Source organism: Durio zibethinus, chromosome 1, assembly GCF_047325235.1.
Source record: "Durio zibethinus cultivar Kanyao isolate XHJ-2024 chromosome 1, ASM4732523v1, whole genome shotgun sequence".
Taxonomy (NCBI): Eukaryota; Viridiplantae; Streptophyta; class Magnoliopsida; order Malvales; family Malvaceae; genus Durio; species Durio zibethinus.
In genome coordinates, this window is record NC_143162.1 from 7,356,598 (window position 1) to 7,383,034 (window position 26,437).

The window sequence follows — 26,437 nt, forward strand, 5'->3', positions numbered from 1 at the left end:
ATATACCATTTATCACAATATAAATTTTACAAATAAATAATGATACATAACCCAATATAGTCATGGGAAATTAGTGTAGGCAATATTATAAAATCAAATTATTTCAAATAAATAATTTATTCAAAAATTATTTGTTCATTAATGAAATTACTAAATAAAATTATTAATTTGATACTAACTATACCAAAACCTTATGGAATTTAAACCTAATTTGCTTTTCAAAACAAAGCATGCTACATTTAAATGATAGTATAAAAAATAGTAAAAATAAATTTTACTAAATTTATTCAATTATGCATATAACTTTATGTCGAGAGTACGTAAATTTTTAACAACATATTGGTAGAGTACGTACCTCCAATAGACTCATAGCATATTAAAATATTTTATTATAAAATAAAATATCAGAAAATATATGCATAAAATATAATAATCAAATAAATATGCATAACTGTTAAGTAAAATTATTTATGCAATTTAAAAAATGAAAAATAATAAATAAATTATTCATACTATTAGGAGTCTAACGGAAAAAAAAAAAAACAACATAAAAAATGAAGCTTGGAGGAGCTCTTACATGCCCTTATACACCACCATTGATAATAGGTCAAAACTGGTCAATAAACCAACCTTCTTTAACCTTGAGCTGAGTCAAGCCCAACCCAATTGGAGCTTCTTTGAATTGTTCAATCGCTTTCAATTTTTCATTCAACTTTTCATGTATTTCTTTGATTTTTGATGCAATTAAACCCTTTAAATATTAATTAGCACATGAATTTACAAAACTCATGCCTTAAATTGCATCAAAATAGGTTAAATCAAGATAAATTAAGCAAAACATTTTCGAGTTCAAAACCCATGATAGACCCACTTTCGTTTCTTGATTTATTTTTTCAATTTTGGTTTATTTATTTATTTTGTGTTTTAATGCAATTAAATGCACTAAACTTCAATTAACACATGTATCTACCAAAACCATGCAATAAAACGTATTGAAAACACATGAATCTTCACGAATTGAAGAAAATATTTTTGGTTCAAGAAACACCTGTACTACTTGCTTCAATTTTCTTAATATCTGACCAAGTAAACTTATATTCTATGAAATTTAACATAATGAATCATCTTTATAACACATGGTAACAATATTCAAGAACCAATTTGAATTAAAAACATCTAAAATATCAAGGTTTTAATAAAATATTGATTTTGGTTCAAATCTTGAATAAAAATTTTAAACCTTGACTTCTCTTTCTACAAAATCAATTACCTGAAATTCTTGGTATGATTTTAATCTTTGTTTCGAGAGGAACAAAAACTCTAATATAATTTCTAGAAACAATAATTGAAAATTTAGATTTTTGCAATACAAATTTTATCCAAAAATAATGTTTTTATTCAAAACAAATATGAAAATAGTATTTTGGCTCCTAATCTCACATAAAAAGGCTTTGTCATACCACATGTAAGTATTACTTTAAATCCAAAGAACCATATGTGAATATTAGAATACCAAATTCAATTTTGTTGCATACATGTTTGGGCAGTAATAGTTTATGCGAGGAAGTAACAACAATCTTTTATGGAGACTAGGTCTTTCTCTTCATTCTTCTTTTATTGGTGGCTCTTAATAAGTAGATATCATTAATTAGAAGTGAATAGGGGATCTTAACCAAATATTATTAAACCTTAAAAATCTTCTCATATAATGCTTACTTAGTCAAAGGTCTATGTAACCGTCAAACTGCTCTGACCCAATAAGATATGTTAAGCCCACGCATAAGTGATCATAATTAATTATTTGGGCTCTTATACTTATCTTATATTAGGACTAAATTTTAGCTACCCATTTTGTTAAACTATACAATCACCAATTAATAGTAACTTGTTGAAAATTTTTAACATAGCCATGTCATGGCATTGTTTGAAACTCTCTTCATTTGACAAAACCAAGATTGAAAACTAGGTAAAATTGATTAAGAACTAATAATATTGCTTTAGCCATGGCTAAAAACTAGCAAAATGAACCCTAAAAAAATTAGCATGGTGAATTAACAAATACAACACTAGTGTATTTGTTGTTTGCTTCCCTTCTTCTTAGCTTAACAGGTTTCAAATTTGATTATTCACATGATTAGGCATCTATTTTGCTTCATGTTTGATGAGATTATCCTGTTAGATACAGTTTATCCAATGATTGTTTCAAAGACCTGAATAAATATAGATTAAGATGTATCTCGCGTTTCGTGTTGGGTCATTAAAGTGCATTTCAAGTAATTAAGGCAAGGACCAACATTTATATTTAATTTATTAAGGAAAGACTAAAGAATATTTAATTTACTAAGGCAACGTCCAAATTTTATATTAAGAAAAAATAAAATGCTTATAAATTCACCATGAGTTGCCATTTAATCATTCACCATCTATTCCTTTACATACATTCATCAAAAGCATGATTCTAATCAAGAAGTCACTCATATTGTACAAATACCATTACATGAAGCTTGAGATGTATTATAACCATTCCACTATCTTAAGAGCTAAAATAAACACTAAAGAATAATGCATTTCTAAATTGATAGCCAAAAAATTTTAAACTAAAAGTTTTGATATCTTAAAAGTTCATACTAAATTTAGTACCAATTACATTTAAAATTGAGGAAACATATTCATAATCACTGTTAGGTAAAATCTCATATATATATATATATATGAAATTTCACTGCCTAAATTATTTAATTTAGTTCCCTATGCATATGGTTTTCTTTGATAGCATTGTTAGCAATTCTAGACTACTTTAGCATACTTGCTAGTCTAAAGGCTTGAGGTATATTAGTGAACTTCAGTATTTGTATTCTTTGTAATAACGGCTGTAGGAATTATTTGTTCTTTCTTGTAGTTATTCAAAGACTATATGGCAAAGCATTTTACAGACCTCTATTATTGCAATAGCACTTGGCAGCTAGCGAGATAAGCTAGGTTAAGCGATCAACAATTTAAAAGGGAAATCACTTTAGTCTATCTTATTAGGCTTGCATGGACTACATACATATATCATATTTGGAAGGAACGCAACCTTATAAGACACCTTAGAAAAGTAAAGTTTCTTGGAATTTACTAATGCCATATGAAGATGCTGGGGTATAATCTGGTTAAGTAAGTCTTTTAGTCGCTATTTCAGGGTGACTTCCTAACTTGCTAAATTGTAGTACTAAAGTTTTGTCACCATGACAAACAAGCGCTAACAACTTATTCTCCTAACTAACACTAATATATGTGTGTATATATATATATTTATATATATGAAGAAATATCAATTTATTCAATATAAAATTAAAAAAAATTTACATATTTTTCTAACCGTTGGTTTCAATATATCCAAAAAATAAGATCAAACCATTTTTCTTATTTTTTTATTTCTCTCTCTCATCTTTTGGATCTATTAAAAGTAATGGTTAGAAAAATGTGTAAAACTTTTTTAATTTTACATAATATAAGTTGATCCCTTCTTTTTATATATACTAGACTTGGACCTGCATTTCATTGGGGGATAAATTTTTTTTTAAATTATGTTTTAAATATAAGAGAAATAGAATTTTTATATCAAATTTTAATAGATAACAATATAAAGTAAATACAAGTATATTTATTTTTAATATAAATTATAACTTAATTATATAAATGTAGTTTTTTTTATTAAATTAAAGTATTAAATAGTATTTTTATTAATATAATACATATATATATAAATATAGATTAAATAAATAATATATATACTAAGAAGAGTCAAGGCGGAGCATCCCAAACCCTATCCTAACTACACCAAAATTGTTCAAAAAGACAAAATTTAACCTAATTTGTATTTTAAAAAAAATGCATGGATAGGTTGTTTTGTCATCTCTAAATCTAATCGTATTTTTTTACAAAATTTATCTAATGAATAAAATTTTAAAAAAACAAAGAAAATGACAAAAAAAGTCAAATGGGATGGCACGCGAATTTATTAAATTAAAATATTAAATAATATTTTTTAGTAATATATAAATATAAAATTAAATAAATAATAAAAAATATTTTTATATATATACCAAAGTCGAGATGTAACATATAAAACCTTACTTTGATTCGAGTTTGATTTTAAAAAAATTTAACCAAAATTTCCCCAATTATAAGAAAACACATAAATTGGATTGGAGCAAATCGAAACCCATCGAGTACAAGTTATTTTTTTTTATCTCTATCTCAATTAACTTTTTTATTACACAATTTATCTTATTAAAAGGAAAAATTAAAAAGTTAAAACAACCCAAAAATACAAACTTAAAACTATAAAAAAAGGAGGTGTCACGTGGATACCCAAAATAGAGCAAAATACCTTAAATCCATCTCCAACTTGATTCCATTTAAAAAAATATATCTTGATTATTTAAAAAAATATATCTTGATTTTTTTAAAAAATGCACTTATGTTGGATCAGTGTGAATCAAAACTAATCAAATACAAATTATTTTACCACTACTCTAATGATTTTTTTTTAAACAAAATTTATCTAATAAAATAAATAAAAAAATAACAAAAAAATAGATATGAAAGAAAAGATGGGTGTTACATGGACACCCTATCATTTTCTCATTTCTATAGAATTAATTTTATAGATATGCATTTTCTAATAATATCAAGATTTCGATTAATAAACATCATTATCTATCCACATATATGTTGGACAATCAATACTAAACATTATTTGCCCACATATAACTTGGACATGCAATGTTAAACCAAAAAATATGATTACTATTTAGACAATGCATTCCATCTTGGATTTACTTTTGAAATTGTCCAACTCAAACCAAAACCATTACTAGTTCCATTTTTTGTACATCCAAATATGCTAGGATTAAAAGCTAATTTGGAAGGAAAAAAATTTACAGCAATAGTTAGGCATCCTTATAAAAAATTAGATAACAATCATATTATCAAAAATAGCTTAGCAATTAATCAATTAGACATGGGTTTAATGAAAAAAACAAGAAACAAAAGTAATAAAAAATAAGCACTATCAAACAAAAAAATGTCAATTCAATTAGATCGTATAAAGGAAAAGTCTACAAGCAATGTAGACACCGAATTTTATCTGAGATATTTTTTAATATGATTAATCCGGGGCTCATTTGTGAACAAAGGCCAAGACCATTTACGAGAACCATTTAAGACCCGTAAAGACCTTATAAATTTACCTATTCAAAACCCAAATTCAACTTAAGTCAAAACGGGTCAAACAAAGTCAAATGATGTAAAATTCGATCAAAATGAATAGAACCCGAGTTAATTCTGAAACTTCAAAATCCCATTAAAATCAAGGTGTTATTAAATTGAAATTGAGAATTTTTTCAAAACATTAAAATTTTTGTTGTGTCTCAAAAAAGCAAAATTATCAAAACACCTCTACAAAAATATTTTTGTAATTTGATCTTGCCAAGCTTGAAATTTTGTGAAACTTTTCAGGTTTCACTTTTGTAATATTTCAGGGTTTTTGGTGAGTTTGAAATCATATTAGTACCCCAAAAAGTATGAAATTATCAAAATACCCTTATAGGAGTATTTTCATAATTTAACCTTTTTTAGCTCAAAATTTCATGAAACTTTTTAGATCATAATCTTACAATATTTCATGATTTTTGATGTTTTAAAAATCCCAAAAATGACCATAGGAATCTTGATTTCTAATAAAATAACCATAAATTTCAAAACTTTGCATTAAAGGGCAAAATGATTTTTTCCATGGGTTTGAGGGGGTAAAAATTCAATTTTTACAGTTTTCAATATGGGCCATTAGATTGTTATTGACTTTTGATCTAAGGGTCAAAGATGGCTCCTTGAAAAAATTGAAGAGGAGAAAATTTGGCCCTTAGATGAAAATTCATCCAAGAGCCTTCATTGAGCAAGATTAAAATCTTGCATTTCTTGGAGGGTTCTGTCGAATAAAAGCAAGGGGGAGAAAAGGCCAAAAAAAAAGGGGAAGAAGGAGCTGCAGAAAGAAAAAAAAAAAAGCAAGAAAGCTAGCCAAATAGAAAAAAAAGGGATGATAAGAAAAAGAAAAATAAAAAGAGAAGAGTAGAGAGGTTACCAAGAAGAGAAGAAAAAAAAAACTACTTGTAAAAACAGAAAAGAAAGGCAGAAAGAAACAAAAGAAAAAAAATAACACAAAAAAAGAGAAAATTTAGAAGAAAAAAGGTGAAAGCTTTGTCAAAAAGAGAGAAACTTTGCAAGGAACCAAAAAGAAAAGGCTATAACTATCCAGAAAGCAAAAGAAAGGTAGTTCCTTTTGATCCATTTTTGATCATTTCACAGGCATACAATCATTATTATGTTTCTCTTATAAAATTTATGAAAAAGGTTCATTTCTTTAAAACTCATTAGTTTTCATGTTATGTTCTTGCTATATATGTTTGTTCTCATATAGTACGATTTCATGATACTTTTGCCATTTTGTTTTTTATATATATATCTTGCCTGTAGGGAGAAAGGTCTAAGTTTTCGCATGTTTGTGGTCTCTCTAGCATAATTATTGTTCTTGGAAAAAAATTTTGGGAGAAAGTTCTAGTTTCTTGTTACTAGTTTTCATGCTCATAGGTTTTCTCTGGATTGGTTATATTTTTTTTCTTTTCTCTCCCTTTTCAAAGCTGGTTTTTACTGTTGATATCTTTATGTGTGATAGTTTACAAAAGCTTAAAGTTTCATATTGACTTCCTACCTATTGGTACTTTGTCGCACGAGATATGCTTGTAAAGCCATATCTCTTGCATGGTTTTTGGTTTCTTTCTCTTGTATGGCGGTCGCATGAGGCATGACTTCTTTGCATGGCTTTTGCTTTCTTTCTCTTGCATGACTGCGTCAAATGTGAGTTCATTCTTGCACGATTTTTAATTTATTTCTCTTGCATGGGTGCTGTATGGAGTGTGAGTTTCTTGCATGAGTTTTGGTTTCTTTCTCTTGTATGGAGGCCGCATGAAGCATGACTTCTTTGCATGATTTTTGGTTCCTTTTCCTAGCATAGTTCCCATCACAAACTAGTTATTTCATAGCAGTTGCTAATGGAAGATTATGGAAGCTCAAAGCTTCACTTTCATGCATGGAATAAGCCAAGAAGTGAGGCCCCTTTTAACTTACCTTGGCTTTGTTTTTAATTATATTGTACAATCTAACAGGAAAGGATTGATTCATTTTTATATAAAAAAAATATAATGATAATGTTTAAATATCCATGAAAGCCCAAGCGTGGGGACCATGGAAAAGGCTAGTGGAGTTTATATTTTTCAGATCTTGACATGAACAATAAAAGAGATAGAATATTAATTAAAAAAATACTTTAATCAGAATATTATGGTAATAACATTTAATAAAAATATAAAACTTGAAGTTTGTTTTCAATAGAGTTTATTTTTATGTGTATTTGATTTTAATTATACTCATACAATTTGTTTATGATTGTTTAAATTTAATTATAAGTTTAATTCTATGCATTGTTAATTTATTTGTTGTTTAGATTCTCATGTTTGTTTTAATTTAATATTTTGTGTTTAAATTCATGTTTGATATACTTTATTTTTCTTGCATATAATAATGATATAAATGAAATTTTTCGAGAATCATATTTTAGAGAAATTTTAGTAGAGATCCTCTAAAATATCTAGGTGAGGATATTTTTTTAAAATATCGTCAGCATATTGGAGTATTTAGGAAGATATTCAGTAAAAAAGGGTTTCATTTGTCTGTCTTTATAAAATTTTGATAGATGCTAGTAATAATGTATAATGACTTCCCTTGGTAATGAAATTGATATGATCAAATTTTAAAATGAAAATTAAATAGCCAAATAAGAAAGAACAAAGTGAATAAAATTTTTTTGAGGATAAGATCCTAAGAAAATCCAAGTAGAGATTCCTAAGAAATTCTTAAGTGAAAATTTTTTTTTAAAATACCGTCAATGTATTGGAGTATTTAGGAGATTTTCAATAAATTTTTTATTTACGTTGTTCCTTCCAAAGGTGTTATTGATAATTAGAGAATAAAATAAGATGATTAAGTCATAATCAATATATATTATTTTCTATGCATGATTGCTCACATTATATAATTTTAAATGAAATAAAATTTATCCGAATATAGGATTCTAAAGAAATTCAAGTAGAGATTTCTAAAAAATCCCTAGGTGAGAAAATTTTTTTAAAAATATTGTCAGTGTATTAAGGTATTTCAAAAAATTTTCAATAAAAATTTTATTTCTTCTATTCCTTTCAAATTTTTAGTGATAATTAGAGATTGATTAAAGAAGATTAATTCTCAATAAATATATATTTTTGTGTACATATTTTACTTTATTGTTTGCATTGCATGTTTAAAATTTTTTTTTTCAATGACGGGACTCTAAGAAGTTCGAGTAGTGAGTTTTGAGAATTTCCTATGAGAAATTTTTTTAAAAAATTGTCAAAATATTGAAATATTTAGAAGTTTCTTTTCAATATGAAAAATTTTCATTTTATGATCAATTTTTTTAACTTGAACAATTTTTTTTTAATTAATAGGATAATGTTTTTAAGAAATAAATATATTTGTGGATATCTATATTGTTACGTGATTTTTAATTTTTTTTAAATAAACGAAAAATCTTCAAGGATAAGATCCTAAAGAAATCCAAGTAATGATTCTTTAGATAAGAAAATCTATCTAAAATACCGTCAGTGTATTTGAGCATTTAGATTAATTTTTGATAAAGATTTCTCATTTTTTAGAAATAAGTCCTAGAAAATACTATTTGTTTTACAATTACATACTACTTTATGTTTTTAAATAACCATTGGAAATGAATATGAACTACCGAAGATAGGATTTTTAAAAATTCCAAGTAGTGATTATTAAAAATTCCTTAGGTGAGATGGTTCCTTTTAATATTGTCAATGTATTGGAATATTTTTAAGAATTTTTCAATATAAAATTCTTGTTTATTTTCAAGCTTACTAAAAATCAAAAATATGTTTTTAAAGAAAATTAAGGAAATTAACTTTTTAAATACGAAATTTAAGATCATTTTAGTCAATATTAAAAGATAACATATAATTAATTAGTATTGTTTTAAACGGGCATTGTGAGGTGCTAATCCTTCCCTATGTGTAATCGACTCTCAAACCCAAACTGTTTTCGCAGACCTAAAAATTATATTTTTGTTAAATTTTAATTAATTTTAAATTTTATTAAGAAGGTAAGGTTTAATAGGTGGCCAATCAGCCAAAAAAGATTGGTAGTGATTTCATTTTTTTTGTTTTTTCAAATTCGTCTAGCGATTCTCAAAATTGTTACGACAAACAATTATGTGTATTAACTTTAAAATTAATAATGAATAAGCAATCGAGCATATAATCAATTAGATCAAAGTTGTTTTCCTTTTTTTTAATCACAATGAATAAACATTTAAGTATCTAAACATTAAAATTCATAATAATAGAAGTAGACATTGAGTTTAGTCTCAAGGGGTGGGAATACTACATTGGAGAAACTAAAGAGAAGTTCTAAATATCAAAGTTGTTGAACTGATCCCAAAGTCTAGAGAAAAAGGATTGATGATTATGCCTTGCTAGCCACTAATTGTGTCAATTGACATGTTTTCGGTAGGTTAATTGCTAAAATGGGACTAGAGGACAGTGAAGAGAGCTCTTGATTTTGGGGTAAAATAGAACAAAGAGTAAAGTTTTATGTTCTATGAGAGTTCACCATTTCTTGTCTTGTCTGGCACTTTCTGAAATGAATGTGGGCATTGCAGTTTGAAATGAAAGTCAAGTCCATTTTAAAACACTATTTTTCAAAGCATTAGTTCACTAATCTCCTTCAATTCACCTTCTTCATGTTTCAACATCTTTCTTTCAAATACCTTTCAGTCATATTTTCTTCTCATCCAGATCCTAATTCCTAGCATCTTTTCCTTTCATATTTTTTCTTGTATCTAATTGTACATTTAACATACATTTTGCTTTTAAAAGTAGGCAAAATCAAGTAGCAAAAGAAAGACACAAAATTTATATGAAAGCTAAATTAAAAAAAAAAGAAAAAGCATCTCATCACAAAAGTAAAAAGTAATCGAGAAAGAATTCCAATGAAAAACAAAAACAAAAAAAAGGTACTTTTAACACGCATTATTTGAGAGATCTCAACATCAAATACAAACACCTCTAACCCCAAGTCTTTCTCTTGTAATTTGCAAACTCCCTTTAATAAACTTATCAACAAAAAGAAAAAACAAATTAAACAAAATTAGCAAGTAATTAAATAACAATTGAAACCAAATTGGAAATTCTAATATTATACCCAATATTCACATTCTTTCAAATATTTCAAACAATGTAGGCCTAAAACACCTACAAATTTCTAGAATTGAAATTTTGTAACAAGAATTTCAAAAACTTATCCAAGTGTATAAAAGTGAGGGAAAACCTTCTTTTTTGAAAAAAAAAAAAGGACAAATTTTAATTTAATGCAAGAATAAAATAAAATAAAAAGAATGAATGAGATAGAATCATACATGACTCTTATTTCTTCTCAAGTAAAAAGCTGTTGAAGGAATGGGTGGAAGGGTCATAAAGAAGCGCAACGGTGCAAGTCAAGTGGCTTGTTGATTGTGTTCCAAGCCTTAGTTGTTGTTATTCTAACGTAAATCAAATGACTATTTAGCCAAACCTAGCAAATTGGTCTATAAACACCTTTGTTTTCTTTGTTCTCCCTCTTTTTCTCTCTCATTTTTTCCTTGTTACTCCATTTAATCCTTTGACATTGATTGTAGCTTCCGTTGGTTGGTGCCTTTCCCTCTTTTTTATTTTTCCCTTTCCTTATCCCTATCGTTCCCTTTTTCATTCATTTCTTTTTTTTTCACTATTGACTATCAAAAGAAATTCAAAAGCTTCAAGATATTTTTTTTTCAACAACAAAAAATCATTAAAATAATTAACAAATATATCCAATCAACTAATAATAAATGTCATTCATAGAACCCTTTAGGGGATATTTTTCATATGTATTAGATTTTTGTCCTTGCTTTCAATATATTGTATAGATATATACTAAATTAATATGTGGTTGAGTCTTATGTAATTAATTTAAAATGAGTATTATAGTAATTTTAATAAAATGCTACATGTGAAATTTTCATAAAATAATGGTAAGATGTTTTAGTAATTTTATATGTAATTAATTTTATATCATATTAAAATTTAATATGTAATTTAATAAAGATATTATAATAATTTTGATTAATTATGTTAGGAGGGTTATTTTCATAATTATTGTAGAAAAGTATTATAATAATTTTGGCTAATTATGGAAGGATGAGCATTATAATAAATTCATTTATATGTCAACTACTAAGCAATTAATCAGAGGAGCATTATAATAATTTTTTATCATATTATTTTAATATATTATATAAATTTATTTTATTATAGTATTTTAATATGTAGTTAAGTTTTATGTAATTTTCATGAAATAATGACAAAGGTATTTACTAATTTAATATGTATTTAATTTTATATTATAATAAAATTCAATATGTAATTTAATAGGGGTATTATAGTAAATTTTAAATAAAATATCACATCTCATTCCGTAATTATGGTAAATGGGTCATTATAATAATTTGGATAAGTTATGATAAGAGTATTTTTATAATCATAATATGAGAGGTATTACAATAATTATATCCGATTATGGGAGCAAAGATATTATTGTATCTTTAAATATGTTTCAAACAATGGTCATGATTGAAGGGGTAATATAATCATTTCCAAAGGGATCGTTTTAATTATATGCATAGATAGGTATAGATTTTCTTCAAAATTAAACAATTTGCATGCTATAATTTGATATTTAATGTGCATCATTTACAGGCTTTGAGATACAGTGACTTATGCGAGATTGCTTGGATCAAACATTGCTCCAAAAATGGAATGGCCAGAGTTAGTAGGCCCAACCGACCTCAGAAGAAGCAGGGAGAAAGATTAAGGAAGAGATGCCAAGAGTATAGATTCAGGTGGTTCAAGGTAATTCTTTTGTTACCATGGATTTCAACCAAAGACGTGTTCGATTACATCTTGACCCTTCGGTAAAGGTTTAGAGGCCTCCAAGGGTTGGCAAAGAGCAGCTTCCCCACAGACCTACTTGAGGGAAAGGAGTTTTCCAATGTTTGGTTTTAGGCCCAGCCCATGCTGCCTAGGTGGCAAATTGATAATTTTATCCCTTATATATTTTCTTTGATTTTATGTGGAATCACTACAAAAAATTTTAAATAATTTGAATTGATGTTACTTTTCACTATTCATTTTTAATTAATTTGATATTATTTGCATTTATTGACTATTGCATAGAAAAATGATAACAAACAAATGGTGAAAATAAGAATAAATGGAAACAAAGTGATTAAAGCAAATGATATTATGACCGCACTTTGCCGAAAAAAAAAATTTTCAATTAATTTCCACTCAAATAAATAACAATAAAATTAAGAATTAAATAAACGTGAGATGTCCATTAAAATGTGAGATATCAGGACATTTCACCTGGATGGATTTGCTTGACAAGGAAAATAGTATATATGTGAAGAGAAAATCAGGAGTTTGAAGTACTGTCCAATTCATGGTTGAAACTTGAAATTTGAAAATGAACTAATATCATCGCAAATTGCAATGTGTGACTGCGAAGTCAAAGACATGTTTTCCTTGTAGTGATCACATTGCGATGACATTGTTGTTTAAAATCTGCGATAAAGATGAAAAATATATATATGTGAAGCTCACCATAGTTGTTTTTCAACTGATGCATTGCAAGAATACCCGACAAACACCATTGCGGATTATAGAGAAAGTCAGAAAATCCCACTGAATGATGATCCATTATTAGAAAAAGATGACCAAAGAAACGTGGTCCCTCTAGATCTTGTTTCATTATCTCATGATTCTCATCTCTGTTCTGTTCCTCTATCCAAAAACAAGACGGAGAACAAGAAATGTCTTCTCTTGTATACATTTAGCCAGAATTTTGGAGTTGTCTGTCCCTTGCAAACTTCTGAGTTTTGACTTATATTTGGGGTGCTTTTAAGTCTTGTATTTGGCTATTTGCCTTCTAAAACATCAAAACCCCACAGTCCCACTATCTATAGCTATAGTACTATTGAATCAACTGCTAGAACTATGCCCACCTCTTCAAGGTCTTTTACATCAGAAATCCCAACAACCCATTTGAAAGAAATGCGAATCAATTACTCTGCTTTTTGGTACAAAAGATGGTCTCTTTAAAGGCATTACTCATTCAAAACGAGTTTTTTCCACGCCTAACATATCAACTGTTCCATTAATTTTGGCCAAATATAACTCAACTCTGCTCCAATTTCAGTTCATACTCATTTCGATCTCAATCTTCTCAAGTTTTAATTACCTTTAAATTTCGAAAATTTGCACCTCAGTTGCCGATTAGCATCACAATATCACATACAGAGGTAATGACAACCGAAAATGAGGGAAAACTCATTCATGCCAATTGCCATCACAGAATTGTCCAAACATTGTAAGAACAGAAAATTTGTCATTGAAGAAGTAAGGATGCTACAACATGTGAAATATCATTGACTTTTCCCCTTAGGATAAAATTTTCCACAGTTTTGAATACTATAATACAAGCTCAACAGAGAAGAAATTTAAAAAGAAAATTGCTCTTTCAAACACATTAAACTATCTAGTTTCTCTAAGAAGGGAAAGTGGAGTGGTAGAAAGAGAGGCAAAGCTAGTACCACCATTACCATTTTCCATGAATGAATATGAACTCATTTTATCAAATGATGAGGACGGGTACGAATGCATAAAAGCGTCAAACCCTTCTGCCAAACCCTTCCCTCCGTCAAATGTCCCACATGGCCTTAAATTTTCTGGTAACTCGGCCTCTCTATCAAGATACCTCACTAATTGCCTCATGCTAGGCCGTGCCAAAGGCACATCATTTGAACAAATTAGGCCTAATTTAAGCACCATCAACATTTCACCTTCATTATATTTGCCATTGAGCCTAGTGTCCACCACATCAAGGAGCCTCCCTTTTATAAACTTCTCCCATACCCAATCAACTAACAATATTTCCTCAGGCAATGCCTTGTGCTCAAGAGGCCTGCGCCCACAGGCAACCTCAAGCAAGAGTGCACCAAAAGCATAGACATCGGAGCTTGTTGTGGCCTTTCCCGTCTTGGGCAACTCTGGTGCTAAATACCCTAATGTGCCAACCATCCGAGTTGTCGCCGGATTTGAGCCGTGGTCATACAATCTTGCCAGGCCAAAATCCCCTAATCTTCCATTCAACTCATCATCTAATAACACATTACTAGCCTTAACATCTCTATGAATCACAATTTGTTCATAGCCTTCATGTAAATAGAGAAGCCCTGAAGCAACACCCTTTATAATCCTGAATCTCTGCTCCCAATTAAGGACCGCTTTAGGCTCATCAAACAAAAATTTATCTAAGCTGCCATTAGCCATGAAATCATAAACAAGAAGAAAATCACCTCTTCTCCTGCACCATCCCAATAACTGAACCAAGTTTCGATGGCGAAGCCTTCCAATACTAGCAATTTCTGATACAAATTCACGCAAACCCTGCTTTGATTCATGAGAAACTCGCTTGACAGCAACTTCAGTCTTTGAGTATCGAAATGTCCCTTTGTAAACTCTACCAAAACCACCTTGTCCAAGTAAAGTTTTGTCACTGAAATTATTGGTTGCTTGCTTGAGTTCTTGATAAGAGTATCTTTGTGGTCCAATCTCCAGCATCCAATCTTCAATCACATCTGCGTTCTTGATTTTGATAATGAAATAAATGGCAATGGATAAAACAATTATGACAAGAATGACAGATGAAACTGAGACACCGACTGTTAAAACTGTAAGCTTTTTTGGTGGTTCCGGAAGTGAAGGTAAAGAAGATAGATCAAGAGCCTGAGCTTGTCCATTGATTTTAAAGCTCCATCCTAAAATATAATGCGAGCTAGCAAGTAACCCTGTTGACGCTGAGAAACCAACGTACATAAACTCCTGAAGGTACGGTGAAAGATCTACATGAAAAGACAAGATCGGCAATCTTGGTCTTGTAGAATTTGGTGCGATCGTTACATTGATGAAGTTTTCAACTGAATCATAAACGATCCAGGCTTGGATTGCTTTTCCACTTTTGAGAGTAAGATTTTGCTTTGTGGAACCATCCGTGTAGTAACCGGCAGGAACCGAAGCATTTGAGTCCAAGCTGTTGATGTCGATGCCAATATGGTTGTCATTGATGTCCTAGAACTCAAAATCCTGAACCGTATCGAACTCAACTGCAACCAAATGGTTTGAGAAGTTACCGATATCAGTTGCGTTGAGGATTCCTAGATACTGACTTGGAAGTGCTTTGAGATCTTTAGAAGTGGTGATTGTGAAAGCAAGGCCGTGACCACCTAGCTTTGGATACTCAGGAACTATAGCCATAGCAAAGGAGGTAGAAAAGGAAAAAGCTTGGCCATTGGTTGAGTTCTTGAATCTAAATGGACAGCTATAAAAAGCATGACCCAGTAAACGACTGGTGTCATTGGTTAAGCGTAAAATGCCGTTTTTTTCAATCTGTGCAAGTCCTGTTAATGAAAAGTTGTTGGGATTTGAGTCTTTGAATCCCGGAAAGAAGAGCTCGGTGGGTTGGGAAAAAGCTGAGATTAAGAACAAGAGAGTCAAAAGAAACGAGAGGAAATAAGCCATTTTAAGTTAAGAGCAACAGAAAGTAAAACAAGAGTGAAATAAAGGCACCTGGATCAAAAAGGATATGAATTTGGAAAACGTTGGTGACAGGGGAATGAAAGATTCGAAGAAATAATTAGCATTTTTAGGTCGTTTTTGTTGGAAGAGAAAAGGTTGGCGATACTTGAAAGAGATCTAATGATGGAGATTAAAGGGAAGCAGAAACATTGGGTATTAATTTGGCCAATGCTCACATAAGCCAACAGAGAGAGAGAGAGAGAGAGAGAGAGAGAGAGGCGCTTTCGAAATATGGTCAGGTTTTGGCACAGACCACACCGAGACAGCGTTTGAACTGTTGACGAGGAAGGAGCAGGGGTGGCTATTTTTTCATCTTGTGAAAAAACGGTTTCATGTATGGTGCATACGTGATCTTCCCTTTCCGATTAGCCCACGTCAAGGTAACCCTTGAAGAAGGGTAAGCCATGATAGTGGAATCGACCTAGTCACTGAATAAAAGTGATGCCTTTGAAAGAAATTTGTTTCACAATTGCAGGTTGCTTTAAAGAAGTTTAGTGCTAGTCTTCCCTTTTAAATTGTCCGTTTGTTGGAATAAAACATTCCTCTTGAATCTGCCAACAGTCAAAATCATTTCATTGAATAGATTAAGGTTATGTGGGAGAGCTTTCTTTATTCAAATTTATGTAATTAAACCCTTGTTAATGTGATAAAAGAAAAAGAGAGAGAGAGAGAGAGAGAGAGAGAGAGAGAGAGAGAGAGAGAGAGAGAGAGAGAGAATAATTTGTATTACTCATATTTTAAATGCTAATAACAAAGCCAAAAAATACTCATTGGAGCTGATCTGACTGTTTGAAGAATAATTAATGCATTCAATGTTTTGCATATATTGTTTTGTAGCGACAGAAAAAAGACCGTTTGCAGACATCAGAAGTAAAATTAAATTTGCATTCTTCTTTTTTACCTTCTTTCTTAGAGAGAGAAAAGAAAAGAAAGGGGAGTGGTTTGATATTAGCTAGCTCACCAGACTTTGCTCCATCACTCCAGGCAAGTTTGATTTAAATAACTTTAATTGTTGTTTCGTGATAACTCTACAAAATAGAGTTATTTAGATTTGTTTTTAGTATTTAATTATGTGAATTTTGCTTAATTCTTTATAAAATAATTTAATTTTTCTCTTTAATTTATTTAATTTGTGCACAAGTAAGAAAATTTAAGAAAAATTGAAAAAAGATAAATTCTTGAACAATTTGATTGATTTTAGAAAAATATATGAGATTTGTTCTAGCAAAGCCGAGAAGTTGAACCCAAGGTTTCATGAAGCTACATATTCTTTAAAGCATTCACATTGAACTATAAAATTCTCATGAAAGAGTTCAAATTGGAATTGAACTCCTAATCCTAGTAGGAGGTGGCATGTGAAAAAAAAAACAAAGAATGCATGGAATTAACGTCATTTCATGGGGTTGTCTTGTATTCAAATTAATTGCAATAGTTTTAGGTGGCGTGATAAGGATTCAAGAAGCTTGCATGAAGACATAATGTGCCGTATGAAATAAAACCAAGTAGAATTGAAAGTCCAAGTCATAGCATGATAAGGAAGGGCCAAGAATATATGAGTTAACTTGCATGAAAGAGTCAAAGTGAAGTTGTGCATGAGAAAAAAAACCGTGGCAGTTTCTTGATTGAAGTTCTATTTGAAGAGGTGGAGTCCTATCTCGGCAACGCAATCGTTTTGGAGAAATCTTGGAAGAGTCCAACCGAAACTCTAAAAAGAATTCTACCACTTCACAAATTCAAGCCAACCGAAGTAATCCATAAATTCTCCATCTCTAAATAGTCAAGATTAGATTTAGAGAGATTTACAATGGTTGGGGTAACAGACCAACCTATCTCTAGTCTTCTCAAGTTCCTTGTTCTAGTCCTTTCAGTTTTTAAGTTGTCTTCCAAAACAGTTTTTAATTTTATGCTCTTATAATTTTAATTTTCAATCCAAGTCTACGAATCAAATTTCTTTTAAGTTCTTGCAATTTACTTTTAGGCTCTTTAAATTTAAGTTCTTAAAGTTTTTGTTTTAGCTCTTTAAAGTTTTTAATTTTAAATTTTGTTTAAGCAAATCTAAGTTGCGGTTTAACGCAGTTTTTTTTTTTTTTTTTTCAAATTTTGTCTTAAAACAGTTTCATTCTTGTATTAGTTTTACAAGGTTCCAGTTTTAGTTTTAAAGTTAGGAATTTAGCTTTTGCATATTTTCAATTCGGTTTAGCATAGTTTAGGCACTGTTTTAGATACTGCATTTAATTTTACTGCACTATTTAATTTTTCTGCATTAATTTTGAGTTTAATTTTCTGTTTTTAGTATTTTAAAATTTTACTGCACTTAATTTTTAGTTAATACATTAGGTTATTTACTATATTACTTATACAATTATATACAATTATACATTTTATATACACTTGCAGATCTCCTGTACTATATTTAATTTTCTGCATGTTATTTATGATTGTTTTAGGATTATAATGAATTTACTGCATTAGATTTTATGAATTATTTTAGTTTACTACTTCAATTTATTAGACTACTTTAGCATTTAAATAATTTACTACATTAGTGTTAAGTTGTTATTTTAATTTACTGTATTAAAATTTTAATTTTTACATTGTTAAATTCGGTTAATAATTTAATTTATTTAATTTTTTATTTACATATTAAATTAATTAATTGCATAATTTTTCTATAATTATGCAATTATATACAATTATACAATTATATACTTATTACTATATTACTTATACAGTTATATACACTTCCAGATCTCCTGTGATTTCATCATAAGATTAAGGATTGATTTTTTTGTTTTTTTGGCTTAGTATTCGACCTTTACAACAAATGAGAAGACAAAAGAATTGATAAGATTCTGTTTCTCACATTCTTCTTTGTCTCCCATCTATATTTCCTTATACTATCATCCTGACTAATAATATACTTAAAGCCGTCAAATTTGTTTGGTAATCCATGACATCATATAATTTGGCATGGTATAAATTGTGTTTGACACGGCTTGGTATCAAGTAATCGGGTTGAATCAATCATGATAAATATATATATATATATATATATATATGAGCCATTGTTACATTTTAAGATGGAGATATAATATGATCATATTATTTTAAAATAAAATATCAAAATAATACGAAATCTTTTTTTAATCATTCTAAAATTTTTTAATAAAATAATCTGTTCAATTAAAATTTATAACTTTAATTCAATTAATGATAAATTTTCATATACCCAAATATAAACTAATAAAAATACAAAATTACTTCATAAAATCTTAGTGGCCAATAATATCTCAATGGCCAAGTAATCTTTTCAATTTGATCTTTTAACTTTTCACAAGACTAAACAAACTTATTACTTTAATCATCTGTAAACGAAAAGTAAAAGAGAAATAAACAAACTACAGATCAACAAATATTGGCACACATATCTTACTGGATCAAATATCCTATTTATACATATATATATATATATAGCTCATTTAGAAACATCATTCAAATTACGCTTTCAAAACACTTAAGTAAATATTCAAAAATTTGATATCATATTAAAACATTTCATCAACTACAAATCATAAATCATAGTCAAATGCATACTTCATACAAATCATGGATTAATCTTTAAAATCATAAATCATCATTATTATTACTTCATCATTAGCTATGATTATTACTATAACCCGTGATAATGACCGTATAGATAATTTCACTCTCATAATCATTGCTAACTAATTTAACTTGTTAACTAGGGTCATATGTTAATTATTATAACCTGTTAGCTAGGGTTTTAAAACTAATTCTGATGTTGATGAATCCACTTCCTAGAAATCTAAATTTGTAACTATTATAAAATTATTATTTAAGTATAAATAAGTTACTCATTTCATTTATAAGCATGATCCATCACTTATATGACAAAATGCAAAATAATCATATGCTTGATCATATTTTTATGTATCGAAAATTAATAGATAGCACATTCACTCATTTAAAAACATATATATACACATTTGTTCGAAAACAAGTAAAGTGTCTGATATTTTATTTACTTTATTTCGATTCCATCACTTAATTTTTCTCTCAAAATAATTAACGGCATATTTAAGATCATCTCAATAAAACAGAAATTAATCAATCCTTTTTGAGGTAATTTATACTAAAACAATTAAATTATATAAGAGTTAACTCAATTAACTAATATCGGTAACATAAACTTCTTTTACTAAAATAACCGCATCTCAAAATATACAATTTGAAATTAAAATCTTTTTAGTGTATTAGAAACTAGACTCGATAAGCTTTTTAACTATATATGGCTCACCTCTTAATTCTTTGTAGATTAATTGTAATAATTTTTGCAATCCTCATTATATGCTATTGCCAAATATCATGTATACTTTCGAATAAAAATTATATATTTATTCATAGGAGACTTGAAATTTAATTTCGCTTGTTTTGTTGAAAGGTATACTTAATAAACTTTTCAAAAATTATGGCTAAATTAGTAATTCATTGTATAAAAATTAATAGAATTTTTGTAATTCCTATAATAGGCAACTTACACATTTTTAAGTAAAAATTAAATAACTCTTCATTGAAAATTTAAAATCGACTTTTGTTTGTTTTGTTAAAAAATAGATTCAAAAAACTTTCCAATAATATATAATATTTATAATAATAATATGTAATATCCCTTTCAAAATTTTTGTTATATTATTTTCTATATTATAAAAATATTATTTTATTTTATTTTACCTTGGGTGTTTTAATTTTGGTATGTTACTGAATGAATTTGTGAATGGGACTAAATTGCAAAATAAAATTTGAATGACTTTGGCAACAAGGACTGTTTTGAACAATAAAACACTAAGAGGGGTCATAGTGTAATTTATCAGATTTTAATCCTATTATAATAAATTATTTTCTTTCTAAACCGACAAAAAAAAACTGTTTCCAAAAAAAAGGAGAAATTGATGGAGGCTGCTATCTTGAGATTCTAATATTCTATGTCAAGTTTTAAGATAAGATTAAACTTCATTTTTATGAAATTTTTTGTATTTTGTTAGTTTTCTTCATAACCCAATTTTGGCTTTCAAACTTTTAAACTTTCTGGTGACTTTTTGATGGTTTTCCGGCAGGCTATTTGGTACCTTTAGAGAACTCTTTTCAAGACCTTTTTAATAGTTTTTATAGCATCTAATTTGGTTGTTTATTTAATGACTTAATAAAATTTGAAGTTGAAAACAAAATGAGTATTTGACAATGTTGACGATCCCAATTTAGGTCATTGTAAATTCACATTTTAGAAGTTATTTAGTTGAAACTAGGTTGTTAATTAAAGTAGGAATCGTCTTCTTTAACGTGGTGGTAATGGTTTGTTTAGGGGTTCTTTGAGAATGAAGAATCGAGACTCCAAAAATCAATTACATGAAACTAAAAACAGAGAAAATATGGGTATGCAGCGACTGTTTTCAATTTTTCCTCTAAACCTATTGATTTTGGTAACTTTTTTACTAAAACAAAATTCTACATTATATTACTACATGCATATTTGAAAATTGTGTTTTGATCCATCACTAAAGTCGATTGGAGTTAGGAGATAATTTGTCTCAAAGTCAGCCTAAGGATAATAAAATTATGAAAGATTAAAATTTGAGAAAAAATCATTTTAATTCTTTTTTGAAAAATTTTTTTGTCAGCTTTGATTCATTTTCATTAGAAATAGCATGATTTTCAATTACATGATTTTAATTAAATTTTATTTATTATAAAACTATTTTTGTTAAATTATTGGTAACCTTAAAGGACCCTATTTAAATAAATTCAAAGTTTGAATTAAGTCATTAAAATAAATACAAAGCTAATGATTTTTCTTGTTTTCCAACTTTAATTTTTAATTTTCTCTATTTTGGATATTTTCCATATTATTAGAAAATATAGTTTTAATAAAGAAATATATATTTAAATAATTTCAGTTTGTAAAGGTAGTTGTCACATGCCTTAGATACCTTAAAATGGCCACTGAGAAGTTATATCTTGTTAAGTTATTATTTTTGTTAAATTCTAACTTTGAAATACTTCTTGAATTATTAGGTTATTAAGAGACTTGAGTGAATTGTTGGTTTAAGTATTGATTGAGTAATAAGGTAAGTGACTTGATAACCTTTTAGTTTTTTATTCCTTGAAAATAAGTTACCATATATTTAGATTTTTTGTTATATATGTAACATAAAATATTTGTCCCTTTAGTTTGTAAATCAGGTTAAGCATACAAAATGAGTATATGATTTCTTTATTATGAGTTTGGAATATGGTTTGATATTTATTTCATTTTTGAATATAATTTCATAATATATTATTTATATATCCATTGACTATCAGAATATGAAATTTATTTTATATCGATTATGCTTTAAGAAAGTATATGAATATTGAATTTGTATATGTTGAATAATCTGAAAATATGTTTTAGTTTTTTTGTTAGTATGGCTATGTTCTAACCTTACCAATGAGGGTTAATTGTTGGCCATATCGACATATATTTTGTGATCTAGAAATTGGTTTTGAACCATGTCACTGGTTGAAAATAGTGAGTTTTATTCACCGTACCATTGGAGATATACTTTTGTCTCATTGTACTAAAAGGGTTACTGTGATTTTGTTCTATCCCACTATATTAATGGGTTAATTATAACTTTTAGTGCAACGATTTATTTGCTTCTTATATACTTTTGTACGTAAACATCCTATTTTGTCCAGGGATTTTTTAAAATTCAGTTGGCTTTGAATTTTAAATTTGATTGTGTAATTGGGTCTTAATTGAAAAAGTGAATTTTGGACCCAAAGATTAAGCCTTAAATTTTATTTGTATTTTAATTTTTTTAATTTAATTTTTGGTTTAATTTTTTTAGTTAAAAGAGTCAAAATCAATCGATAAAAAAATAAAAAAATGATAAAAATAAAAAAAAATGTGAGATTTTGCATGAAAAATCTTGGATTCAATTCAACATTTGAATTTTATCTCAGATTTTAATTTTAGTCGTTAAATAATTTTAGAAAGAGGCGTTCAATTTATTGAAATAAAGGAAGAAAATTTGGAGAGAAATCTTAGATTTGATTGAATTAATTTCTTCCTAATCGAAAGGGATTCAATCCATATATAAAGACCTTGAATCTAAGATAAAAAAAAAGGACGCCTAAGAGCAATTCACTTCAAGATCAAATAGAGATCATTGAAAAGAGAGAAAGTTTGGGGCAAAGTTTTGAATCAACAAGGAAGAAGCAATCAAGCAAAAAAAAAAAAAAAACAAAAATATCCAATTTGAGTTTTTGGAAAGAAGGCTAAGATTTATAGTAGGTAGCATCAGCTTTTGAAAGGTGAAAAATTATTGAAACATGTGATCCATTGAGGTAATGTTGCTTTAATTTTTTTTTTTTTGTGATTTTTGCATAACTTTTATAGTATTTAATTACTTACTCTTATTTTTATATTTATTGCATGATATTTATTTTTGCATGAATTTGTATGACTAATATTATATTTGTATGATAATTTATTTGCCTCATATATTTGTTTGCATGATTAATATATTTATTTTTGTAATTTATTAATATATTTGCATGATTATTAATATATTTATTTGTATGATTATATTTAATTTGATTGCATGAGTATTAATATATTTAATTACTTGATTATTAATATATTCATTTGTATGATTATAAATTTAATTACATGTTCATGTTTATTTGCTTGATTATATATTTAATTGCATATTTTGCATGGGTTATATATTATTATTTACATGATTGCATGATTTATGTATTATTATTTGCATGATTATATATTTAATCGTATGTTTATTTGCATGATTTTTATATTATTATTTGCATGATTGGTTATTAATATATTTGCATGGTATTTTATATTACTACATTATAATATATTTGCATGATATTATATATTTACATGATTGTTATTATTGCATAATAATTAATATATTTGCATGACATTCTTACATGAATATTTTAGCAGATCTAGGCATTATATTATTACATGATATGATTTATAATATATTTGCATGATAATTTATTGCATGACATGATTTTATATTTATGGCATGAAAATTTTTGCATTGTATGATTTAATATTTATTGCGTGACTGCTTGATATTCTTGATAGAATTTTTGTATTACCATGTTTTGTAAATAAATAAAAGAATTGAAATTGATTTATTTGTATGATAAAATCATTTTTTATAAAAGCTTAGGTAAAGTAACACATAATTAACTTGGTACCAATTTTAGGCGTAAAAGGGTGTTAATACCTTTCCTGCATGTAAATGACTCATGAACCTTAGTTCTGATGATATAGACCCAAACCTATTTTTTTTAAAGACTCTTAGTTTACACTTAGGACAATCTTAGAAATGATAGATTCATATAGGTGACCAATCACACCTAGATTAAAAAGATTGGTGGCGACTTCATGATTTTTGTGTCTAATGGGTAGGTTTTCCTAACCTAAATGTTATGACACTGTCCTATTGCATTAAAAGAGTAATTCTGATTCTAACCTATGCCATAAAGGTTAAGTATGGTTGTAGTATGGTCGCAGTATGTTATAAGAAACTAATAAAATTTATAATTTTGTGATATTTTATTTCGTTTTGTAATATGATAATTTGACTTTGAAAATATGATTTGTGGAAATATGTTTATGAATACAAGATTACCCAAAATATTTTCAAATTATTTAGTTACTGTTTTGGCCTAAACATTTTGTAGCATGCTTAATCCAACTGAATGGATGTAGGTTACTTGCTGAGTTGTCGTACTCATTCCTTAATTTTTCTTACTTTTAGATTTTGATAATTGTATCTTCAAGATTTTGTTTTGACAAGAGATTATGTTGCAAAATTTTATCTATCTTTTGTAATCATATAGCTTATAATGTGAGTACCATGATATAATAAACTTAGAATATTGTTATATTTTTTGATCAAGTGTAATACATGAATTTTAGAGACTTAGGTTTGTAAACTGTAATTTTTAAAGACATTTGAGTTGATTTTGAATTAGTATGGTATTTTGGAGTTTGATTAGTATGATATCTATTGCTTTTGCATACTTGTGGGATTCTTCTCATTAGTATGTGACATTGTTATGTTCTAAATTTTCAGGTTTAGGGCATGATAGATTAGTGGCATCAGAGCCGAGTTTGTGATTTTATAAATTTTGAAGTTTTTAATGTGATTGATATGTAGACATAAGCTTTGCAATATGTGGTGAGGGTAAAGTTTATTGAGGTTGATAAAAGGATAAATGACATGTTTGTAAGTGATTGGTTTTGGTTTTGGTTTTGGTATGAAATTTGATAAAATAGTTGTTTGATGCTTAAGCTTATTACAGAGAATGATTTTGTTATTCAGAGATCTTAAACAATTATAGTTAGGTTTTTAATTTTTAGTGAAATGTTGGGAGTTTTGCTTGTGGATCGTTAGTGAATCTTTGATCATTATCTTTATTATATCATTTGGAGCCAAAGTATGAAATATTAGAGATGCCATGAGGTGATATGTCATTAAATGAAGTGATTTGGTGGGATTTTTTTACATAAATTGGATATTTTAAGTTTAAGAGTTATTATAAAGATTATTTTTGATCTGTTGGGATATTATAATATTGAAGTCAACTTTTTGACCTATAGAGATTTCAAAATTTTGTAATAGATCTTCAGTGAATGTTCGATCTTGGATATGAATTATACTTTATTGAGAGTAATGTATGAAATATATGAATTGATAGGAAAGGTTGTAAAAAATCTTAAGGTATTCATTAGTATAAATGCTATGAACTTTCTTATAGATTATGTTTTAAACCTACACTTGTGATCAATTAAAATTATGATACAGATAAGGATTTTGATACTGTTGGATTGTATTCTTGTTTTGCATTTTTTATGAATTCTCATTGGTAAAGAGAATATTTGCTCAATCTGATGTAGCTATGTTTTAGTGAAAGAATATATAACTTGATGACATGAACCAATATATTTTGATAATTTGCTTAAGGTTTGACCATTATATGTTCTTTTTTTTAAGTGCTGTGGAGTGATAGATAGTTAAAGTAATTGATTTGTAATTAGCTTTTCTAATTGAGGAGTAATACGGGAAGATAACATTTAATGAAGACTATCACTTATCAAATGCAGATGTTATAATTTGTGTCTAAGGGTCAAGGTCTATAGATATGGTTACCCAAAGATTTTAATTAAATAGTGAATTTGGAATAAGTATTTTTAAGTTACAAAATGTGGTTGCTAAGAATGAGATTTAATATTTTCTAAAGACAAAATATGAATTTTATTATGGTAAGACCATTTAATAGATGACTAGTGTTAATGCTTGAGAATTACCTTGATATATTTTTGTTTTAAAGATTGCATTTGGGGTGATAACATTATATATGTAAATGAGAATATTCATCTACTCTAGACCATTTTTTTTTATTTTGGAAAGTATTTGAGCTTGATGTTAAGATTTAAAATCTTATGCAATTAGCTTGAAGTG

At 27.8% G+C, this 26,437-nt stretch overlaps 1 pseudogene across 1 annotated transcript; it reads right to left on the minus strand.

The window, feature by feature from the left end:
* Positions 1-13,616: 13,616 nt before the first annotated feature.
* LOC111311969 (L-type lectin-domain containing receptor kinase S.4 pseudogene) lies at positions 13,617-16,482 on the minus strand (annotated as a pseudogene). Its single transcript, XR_016342697.1, has one exon. The product of XR_016342697.1 is annotated as an L-type lectin-domain containing receptor kinase S.4 pseudogene (transcript).
* Between the last annotated feature and the right edge of the window lie 9,955 nt (positions 16,483-26,437).